Genomic DNA, 11137 nt, shown 5'->3' on the forward strand with positions numbered 1-11137 from the left:
AGGATCACCATGGCAACAGGTTGGAGAGTTAATGTTAGTGAAGGAACGGGTTGAAAATGGGGTTTAAAGTGATTTAGCCGGGCGGGGAGAGATTGAAAGATATTTATTGTTTATAAAATGGAAAGAAAAAGAAAAGGAAAAATAAGTTAATGAATTATACTTTACAGGTTTATTTTGATAGTATAATGATATATATAATTAAATATAATATATATATAAAAATAAATTAGCCGGGCAGGTAGAAATTATACGTTACAGGTTTATTTTAATAAAATAAAATATAAAATAGGTGAAAGCTTAAGTAAGTAACTTAAATAATAGATAAAAAAATTAAGGGGGAAAAACATTTTTAATAAGTAACACACAAATACAAGCACACGCATAAATATGTACAGCAAATGCACATACGTAAATGGAGGAAAAGCACATGCGTGATTACACATACATATATATACATATATATAAACATACATACACATACACAAACACACACATATATATATATATATATGCACACATACACAGATACGTAAAAATACACGCATATATACATATATAAACATATATATAAATACACATACATTCAGATGCACACACTTACACTAAAATACATATACATATATATACATATGCATATACATACATATATATATATATAAATATAAATTAGCTGGGAGGGGGGGAGAAATTGAAAAATATTTTATAAATAATTTTTAAATTTTCGGGCGTTGTAGTTGAAGGAAAGAGAGAAGGAAAAAATATAAATTAATGAATTATAAGTTACAAGTTTATTTTAATAATATAGAAATAGGTAAGAATATCAGTAAGTTAATCAAATAATAATAAATTCATAAAATTATTAGGAAGATATTTATAATAAGTGAATAAAATACATACACACAGAAAAACACACAGACACACACAAATACACATGTAGAAGATACGCACACAAATACAAATGCATATATATATAAACACATACATATACACACATGTAGAAGATACGCACACAAATACAAATACATATATATATACACATACATATACATATATATATACACATATAAATACATACATACACACACATATACATACATATACACACATACACACATACATATATATATATATATATAAATTAGCTGGGCAGGGAGAGATTTAAAAAATTAATTTTTTGTTTTTAATTTATTATTTATAATTTTTGAATTGTCGGGCGTTAAGTTGAAAGAAAGAAAGAAAGGGGAAATAGAAGGGTAAATAGGTGAATTATACGTTATAGGTTTATTAAAGTAAAAATAAGTAAGGATATCAGTAAGTTAATTAAATAATAAAAATTAATATAATTATTAATAAAATGTTAATAATAAGTAGATAACAAAAACACACAAATACATACACATGAGTACACATGTAAAAAATGTACACACATCAATGAGGGAGGAGCATGTGCTTGAGTATATGTACAAACACAAATACGCAAATATATGTAAATAAGCTTCGTGTTAAAAAATATGATAATTATTATTGAGAGAATTAGTAAGAGGTAAATATAAGAGAAAAGTGTATAGTATATGTTATATGTAGATGGTAAATTAAATAATTAATTAACATAGAATGTGAGTAAATGATTAGTTGTTAACAAGTAGATAATAGACCGAGAGGCAAGTCAAAGGATACCAATTGTGATAAGTACGTAATTGAAATATTAGAAATCGAGACCTAACCATGGAAATAGCCAATAAGAAACTATGAGGCGAGAACCTTTAAATAATGACATAAGGAGTGATTAAGGCAAAGGGGGGGGGTACAAAAATGAGTTAGGTAAAGAGAGATGCAGTTAAAAAATGGTGGGATAAATAGGTGGGGGTTCTGTGGAGGGGTTCTTTTAGAATGAATGGGGGACTATATAGTTTCGGTTGTAAATAGGGTGTGTGTAATTCGTTAGTGTTAGATTTTAGGGGTGGGTTATAGTTATTACTAGAAGGGTGAGAAGTTGCTTAAAAGGTGGGATTTATAATGTTTACAATTAAGTGAGGTTTCAGTTTTTTATTTAGAAGTTTATCTCTATCTCTAAAATTAGTAATCAGTAATTTTTCAGTTAAGCATAAATAACATGGGGAGTTTATTTATGCTTAACTGAAAAATTAAGGCGACAATTTTATTGTTCCAACTTGTATAAGAGATGTAGTATATCAAACAAAGATACAATTAGTTGCCTTTCCGAATGCTGCCTCCTGAAAGAGAATAACTGAAATGAACTGTTCAGTTACAGCTAAGTTATAAATCCCGTAGATAATAAATAAAAGCTCCAGTCGTCAGTTATTAGTTTTACAAGAATTATATTATCAAAGGAAACTTCTAACTACAGTGTTTTTATATTATACAGTGGAATTAAATTCCAAATGCATTTTTTCAACAACGCAAATATTTACAGTTGAATGTAACAGTTTGTTCAAAAAAGAAAAAATTATCTGCGACGAACGATTTGTTTTTCTCTCTCACTTTCTCTCTCCTTCTCTCCTTCTCTTGATATTCCTGTCGCCTGGTGGTTAATGAGCGGAGTTAATAGGCGGTGTGGGGGAGAGGAGTTGTCGGCAGCTGGGAGATAGTTCAGACTTTTAACATACACTCCAATTCAACTGAACTCAACTGCCAAGATCCGCTCTTGCATGCCTTCTTATAGGCGAGGAGCAGGATAAGACGGACGATGTCTGAAGTCCCATTCAGAAAATCAGCCTCTGCTTTGTCAGAATCGAATTCACCTGGATTGTCCAATTTGGTAAAATCACCGCTGTATATTAATTAACTTTCCACTGGAGGCTTCTCATGCTGAGAAAACCTTGAACACCTTGACTTCAAAGTTATCACAGCTTTCAGTGAACCCAAAACAATATTCTCTACCATTCTCTCGAATTATATGGTTTGATTAGCGAAACAATATTAATATCAACATATTACTATCAATCTCAAATCCGTTCAGCTAAACTTATTTTCCTTGTTTGGGTTGGAGTCATTAACCAACCAAATAGAACCAGCATGACAATAGAAACTTGCCTGGGATTATTCACATAATAAAAGCTCTAACACAGCTCTATTATAACAGTTATTAATGTAAAATCTGACCAGCATAGATGGTCGGGTCACATAATCAGCAGTATACAAGAAAAAAGACAACTACGATATTATACACATTTAAGGTTAGAAATGGAAAAGTTATGATGGAGATGTAATAAAAAAAGGAAGAGTTTGAGACACATTTCAAAGGCGAAAGAAGAGGGATATTGAGTCGGATATGGATTGGGTAGAGAAAATATTTAGTGAGAGAAGAAATGTAGATGATAGCTAAGGAGAATAGAGAATAAAAATAGGGAATAAAGAAATATGGTATAGAAAAATTGAGGATAGTAAAATATGGAATAAAAGAATGTGGAATAGAAGATAAAAACAAAACGATAAAAATGGAAAAAGAAAAAAATGAAGAAATAAAAATACCGAGAATGACAGTAAAACGAAAATTGCTTATTGAAAACTTAATTCAAATGAGAAGAAGTGAAATGAGTATTCCAAATAGTGGATAGTAGGGAATAATTTAGTTCATTTAAAAGCAATATTACTATAGAAAGTCTATTTTTCTTTTTTCGTAATTTATCTGGGGAGGAATTGCAGGTGGAAATTTATTTTGTGAGATTGCTTAAAGTCTGTGACTGGTTTGAAAATGTGACGAGTATGTAGAACATTTTGCATTATTAGTAAGAGGGTTCTTTGTTTTACTTGAGAGTCACAACATATTAAGCCACGAAGACCATTCGAACAATGAATGTAAAGTGGTAGTGTAGTAATCGTTAATAGTGGAAATTGGGTAGAATTGGTTATTTATGGGGACGGTTCAACTCAATTTTTTTACATTATATTTAAAGGCTACCATTTTGTATTAAACCGGGAAGAAGGCCAGTGGCAGGGTGTTCCATATGCGGGCAGTTCTGGGAAAGGAGCTTTGTTCATGGAATCTACATTTGATTAAGGCACAGAGAGTGGGTGAACCTGTCAACAAACTCTTTAGTATAGCAGTAATTTAAAGGAAAATATCGTTATAATTCCTGGTTGACACGGTTTGATGATTCGTTACTATAGCTCAGTTCCGATTATAAATATACTACTAATTATATTATATTTTAATATATACAGGGGGGAACGATAAAGTTGTCGCTCTAGGAAAAACAGCAATTCCATTTCGCTTTGATGAAAAAATCAGTTTCCTTTTTTTGTTGCAAATCATCTACTTGTTGGCCAGTTGTGTACAAATTCCAAAAGAGATAGGAGCCTTCTATCGTGTCTGAAAGTGACACAATGTTCAACGAGCGAGATTGGAGATGTGCAGCTGTACAACTCATGCTCGCTATCAATCACAGTTATTAAAATAGGACCATTTGCAGCACCCTCAAAATGCAAATCCAGACAGTTTAACGCTTGAGGCCACATCTCAACTAAGTTTGCGGCCATTGTCACGGTTTTAAGTGAGGGTCACATCATGCCACCTCACATTTTCTAAGTCGGCTGGAAAATCAACACCAAAGTGTACCTGGATGTGCTGAACAATGTGATGATCCCCTGGTGCAATCAGATGGCCACTGGCAGTACCTGGGTGTGACAGTAGAACTCGGTGCTGGCCCACAGATCCAAATAGGCCCAGGTTTGGCTTCAGAAGGAGTTCTACCATTTTTTACCCTTCTACCGTGGATCCCCTCATCCTCGGCCTAAACCCGATGAACTATTTCGTTTGTTCATACGTCAAGAACATCAACATGACCTCCTTCAACACCAAAGCCAACCTGATCGCCACCATTCACCGAATATTCGCCAAGCTTCCGCCGGTGTTTGTGAAAAAGGCATGTTACCAGTTCTAGACCCGTACCGAGGCGGTGATTGAGGCTGAAGGTAGCCACATTGAATAGATGTCAGTTCTACTACATTATCAAGTTACCTCAATTGATTTATTTAAGTAAAGTTCTAAAATAAAACTGTAGTGTGTTTTTTAGGGCGAACATTTTATCGTTCCCTCATGTAGAAAATTTAATCACCCTTTATCAATCATATTCCGAGTTATTTGTGGTTTTAATTCTTACATTTTTCTTTAATTTATAAATCGGTGTTACTATGATTATATTCGGAACTCGGATTCTCCACTCGACTGAACATCTGACCCTACTATTTATCTTGTGTTTCCTCTATCTAGACTAGTTGACTTTTTTTTCTGTTGTGGCACTTATTTGAAACCACACCAAAAGCCATAATCTTGATCGGAAACTTTGTTTTCATCATCCTGAGCACGTCCATAATATTTGTGGCAATTCGGAGACGCATTTTGAGGGGGCTGGTAATTGTTCTGTTGTCATAACTCGGATCATTAGAGAACATGAGTTGTACATATCCGATCTCACTCGTTGTACATTGTGTCACTTTCAGACATAATAGAAGGCTCTTATCGGTCTTGGGATTTGTACACAACTAGCAAACTAATAGATTGTCTACAACAAAAAATAAAACTAGTTTTCATCAAACAGAAATGGAATCATGCCGTCTTTTCTAAGGCAACAATTTTATTGTTCCACTCTGTATAAAAGATATCGTGTATCAAACAAAGATACACGTAGTTAACCTTCCGACCGTTGCCTCCTTAAAGAAAATAATTGAATAGACTGTTTGGTTGTAGCTGGTTCGCTTTTCCTCTGAAAAACTTTTAAAACTTTATTTTAACTGTACACACACACACACACACACACACACACACACACACACACACACACACACACACACACACCCGCTCATACATATTAACATACTTATATACATATAAGGTAGCTTCATTATGTCTTGTCAAACTATGGATACTTACTGTAAAGGTGCCTGCGAGTAAAAATTTGGAGGTAAGCGGTGCGCAATCTTTAACCACATTCTCCTGGTCGGCGTTGTTAAATAACAGTGACAAGTGGAGGTTTAGGACGACTGGAAACAATGCCGAGATGAGCAGAGAGCACATAACGTACATTCATATCTGATTTACCTCTGCACTCCATGTTTAAAAAGGAAGTGTCCTCTATAGTATCAGATCTGACCGAATGGTTAATTGTAGGCATAGACCAATTCATGTACTTTTTCCATAGCTACCAACGTAATAGATGCATTGAGACTAAAGCTGCTTTCAGGTCTGCCAGCAACCACTGTAAAAGAGTAATAAAAATGCAAGAGAGCTATATGCCCAGTCTGTTAAATCCAAAGTAGCTGATCAGCGGCTTGGATCCCACCAGTTTTGGCAAATAACAAATAGGATCCTGAACAGAAGTGTGCGTTCTATCCCAACCATTATCAATGGACCAGAGGTCATCTCGTCAGCGTCAGACAAGGCCAAACTATTTGCAAAGAACTTTGCAGCTAATTCTACCCTATGCGACGAAGGCCATCAACTCCCCATATTTCCTCCTATAACACAGAACAAGCTAGGTAACATACAAATATCCGTGCATGAGGTCGCCAAGCTAATAAAAAACCTAGATTCCAGTAAAGCAACTGGCCCTGATGGCATCCCAATTATAGTGTTAAAAAAGCTTCAACCAGAACTTGCTCCCATACTTACGAAACTATTTAAGCGCTGCCTTAAGGAGAAGTGCTTTCTGACCCCCTGGAAGACCTCATCAGTTTGCCCTGTATTTAAGAATTCAGGTGATAAGTCATCTCCCTCTCAGTACAGATCAATAAGTCTCCTGTGTGTTATGAGTAAGTTGATGGAATCCATATTAAATAGAGAAATAGTCAACCACCTCAGCAGGAATAACCTTCTTAGTGACACACAATATGGCTTCCGCTCTGCAAGATCTACCGCAGATGTGCTGACGGTTATATCCCACAGGATTAGTGAATCTCCTGACAAAGGCTTCCTTTCTAGGGCAATTGCTGTTGACATATCAAAGGCCTTCGACAAGGTATGGCATAAGGGTCTACTTCACAAGATTTCCTGCTACGGTATAACTGGAAATGTTTTCTCAATCATTAAATCATTTCTCTCCGATAGGCTCATAAGAGTAGTGGTAGATGGACAAAAATCGGAGGCCTGCAATATAAATGCTGGAGTCCCTCAGGGGTCAATCCTGGGCCCAACTCTCTTCCTCATCTACATCAATGACCTCCCTAAACACATACTTAAATCATTCGTTGACATCTATGCTGATGACACGACCATCTACGGCAATACATCAAAGGCTGTAAATGACAAAGTTCTCTCTGATTCTCTCTCCTCTGATCTCGAGCGCGTGGTTCAGTGGGGGAAGATGTGGCTGGTTACTTTTAATGCATCCACAACCAAACTCCTATCCTTACATCATCAACGCTCTGATACCCAGCTGGCATCAATTGGGATGGATGGCTCTTGTCTGGGTGAGGCCCCGTGTTTTGACAAGCTTCTGGGTTTGACCTTTACTCCTGATCTGAAATGGAACACGTACATCAAGTCTGTTGCCAAGGTCGCTGGAAAGATGGTGGGATCCTTCTACTGCTCCAGAAGATATCTCACTACTGATGCAATTCTCTATTTATATAAAAGCCAAGTACGTCCAAGGATGGAATACTGTTGCCATATCTGGGCAGGAGCTGCCAAAAACAGCCTATCATGCCTTGACAGAGTACAAAATAGACTTCGTGGTTTAGTGGGGGATGCCTTTTTCTCTACCCTGCAACCTCTCTCCAACAGAAGAGACGTTGCGAGCCTATCCTTGTTTTATCGTTATTTTCATGGCAGGTGCTCGTCTGAGCTCCAATCTCTGGTCCCCCCTCGCCAATCTTTCACGAAAAACACCCGTCTAGCTGAATTCACTGTGAAAAATTTCCCCCACTCTATATCTGTGCCTAAATCAAAACGCGGATTCCATGAACAAAGCTTCTTTCTTAGAACTGCACGCCTGTGGAACTCTGTTCCGTCTGCCTGCTTCCCTCCGGACTACAACTTGGATGTCTTCAAGTCCAATGTTAACAAATTCCTAATTAACCGCCCCCTTAAGTAAACACTTCATCAAATCTCCACACTAACGTAATGTAATTGCAATAACCCTTATCCATGAGTGGCTTCCGGGCCTTGATAAGTGGTGATCACTGTGTAAAAAAAAAAAAACATACAGCGTCCAGAACTCCCAAATGGTCACCTATCAGGTACTAGCCAGGCTCAACATTGCTTAACTTCGCATATATGAAAAGAACCGGTGTGTCAACGTAATTATGCCGTACATATATGATGATTGCTGCATCTTTCCAGATGATCGCCATCACATTGAGTTCTCCCAATCTCGTCATCCATGACATATCAGATGACTCTGCACTCCCGGCGCAGATTTGCACATCTTGAAGCAGATGTGACATACAAATTGAACAATTTCCACTGAGTTGACTTCCTCTGGAGGTTGAAGGGTATTCCTATGAACAATCACATGTCTTCTCAAACCATCAGTGGACTTGCAACTTTTGCTGCATATTAAACAGATCGTTTGGTTCGGACTAATAGGTGCAAAGCGATCATTCACAAATGTCGCATTTCTAGCTCTGTGTGTCATGATTAAGACCATCAATTAAACCTTTGCGAAGCTTTTACTTCCGATTGCCGTGGGCCTGCTTTATTTTCTCTAGAGCATCACAACTTTCACGTACAAGCTTTCACCACTTTAGCCTTTGAAGAGTAAGTTCTTCGCATGTGTCAATGTCGATTTGTAAGGCTTTCAAATTATTCTTTGTAGAGTCCCCTCTTCCTGACTTGGTTGAGTGGGCTTGCCATTTTCCAGCTCCCCATATAAAATTTGTTTTGGCAGCCTACAATCTTTCATTCGAACCAGGTGGCCCACCCAACGCAGGTGAGATCTGATTACAAGGGTCTCAACACTAGAGCAATATGCTCTCACAAGGACTTCAATATCGGGTACTTGTGCTTGCCACTTGATGATTAAGATGCGTCTCAAGCATTTTTGGTGAAATCTTTCAAGCCATTTAATGTGACTTTGATGCAATGTCCATATCTCCGATGAATACAACAGTGTAGTTAGCACACAGGTCTTGTAAATGCAGATCCTAGTCCTGTCTGTGGTACCATGATCAGACAACACTTTATTCTCCAACCTTCCAAAAGCTAGTGATGCCTTCTGAATTCGTTTCAGTGTCGAGACAGCCATCCCTCGACAGAGAACTACCAAGGTAGACAAATCAATCAACTACTCAATCAAGACCATGATGTTCGGCTTTACGTATGACTGGTCCAGTGTAGGAGTGAAAATCATTTTTGTTTTAGATTGACTGATCTTCAGACCAAAGGCAGTGCAGGAGGCTGCAAAGCTATCCATTATATGCTTAATATCAGTCTCAGTGTGCGGCAAAAACCCAGCATCGACTGCATACTCCTTTACTAAGACATGATGCAGCTTGGTTCTGCCATTAAATCTTCTAAGATTAAAAATGCGACCTGCGGTTCGAAACTTTAACATGACACTCTTATCGCAATCCCGAAACGCACGAGCAAGTAGAGCAGCAAAATATATAGAGAAAAGAGTAGGGACAAGAATATCACCTTGTTTGATACCAATGTCAATTGGGATTTCACCAGACAATTTTCCATTAAACGAGACTAGAGCTTTCATGTCCCTGTGCAGTTTCTTGAATATTCTAACAAAGGTTGGAGGACACCATACTTTCTCTAATATCAACCAGAGAGCATCCCTGTTGACGGTGTCAAATGTTTTGGTTATATCCATAAACACTTAATACAGCGGTATCTGTTGTTCAATGCATTTCTCCTGGACTTGCCGAGCTGAAAAAAAATCATATCCATATTTCCTCTACCAGACATAAAGTCTGTGACTCTGGAATAGCATTAGGACAAACACCCCCCTGTAACCTGTTTAATTGAAGTCGTGAGAGAACTTTCACAGCAGCTTCTAAAAGCGTGATCCACCGGTAGTGGTCAAACATTCTTCTGCCCCTTTCCTTTAAACAGGCTCACCAACACACTATCAATCCAATCCTGTGGAACAGGAGTACCTTCCCAGATTTCCTCAAGAAAACCATGGATAGCGTTAGCAATATTCACACCTCAAATCTTAAGCAGTTCCACCGGAACACCATCCAAACCAGGTGCCTTGCCACCGCTGACTTGTGCGATAGCCAACTGCACCTCAAACAGACTAGGCAAACGATCCATTCTGAATATGATATCACATTGTGCTAGGTTATCAATTGCATCAAGATCTACTGTTGAGGGATTGTGAAACACATCAATAAAGTGCCTTTGCCATCTTTTCAAAATATTTTCTGGATTCTTAATGACAACAGAACCATCTTTCGACATCAGGGGAGATATTGAAGAGGCAGGAGGACCAAATACGTGGCACAGGTGTCTATATAATTCCCTCGAATTCTTTGTGTCAAACGCCTTTTAGATCTGCTCTGTTATATTCATCCACCATTGTTTTTTTTTCATTTTTCTTAGTTCACGTTGCAATGTGGCTTTGACCTCTTTGTATTGTCGCGAATTAGTTGTATGATCAGAATAATCTTCACGAAGTAAAGATTCATAAATTGTCTGTTTATTCATCAGCAAATGATTAATTTCAAGATTATTGTCGTCAAACCAGTCCTTGTTCTTATCTCTCTTGAAGCCAAGAATTTCAGCACCAGCAGAATAAACCTGAGTCTTGAAATTCTCCCATGTACCATCAAATGCAAGATTACTAAGCTTTTGCGCCATACTATTTTGAACTTCAAGCAACTTTAACTTGACGACATCAACACGGCTAGGCACCTTAATGCCACTATGAAGAACTTTCTTACGGATTTGTAGATTAAACTTTCATCTCACCAACTTGTGATCAGTGTCATATTCAGCACTGCGCATGACACCAATCGTGTATGCATATCGAAGGTCACGTTTTCGAGTTAGGATGAAGTCAATTAGGTGACTATGGTTTGAACGTGGATGTATCTAAGTAGCTTTGTGTTTCAGTTTGCGACAAAAAAAGTGTTACAGATAGCAAGATTAAATTATGAATACATCTCTAGTACCATAAAGCCATTAAAATTCATGGTACCGATACCATAGCGGCCAAGAACACTC

Source organism: Euprymna scolopes, chromosome 11 (assembly GCF_053919585.1).
Source record: "Euprymna scolopes isolate OS-2025 chromosome 11, ASM5391958v1, whole genome shotgun sequence".
Classification (NCBI taxonomy): Eukaryota; Metazoa; Mollusca; class Cephalopoda; order Sepiida; family Sepiolidae; genus Euprymna; species Euprymna scolopes.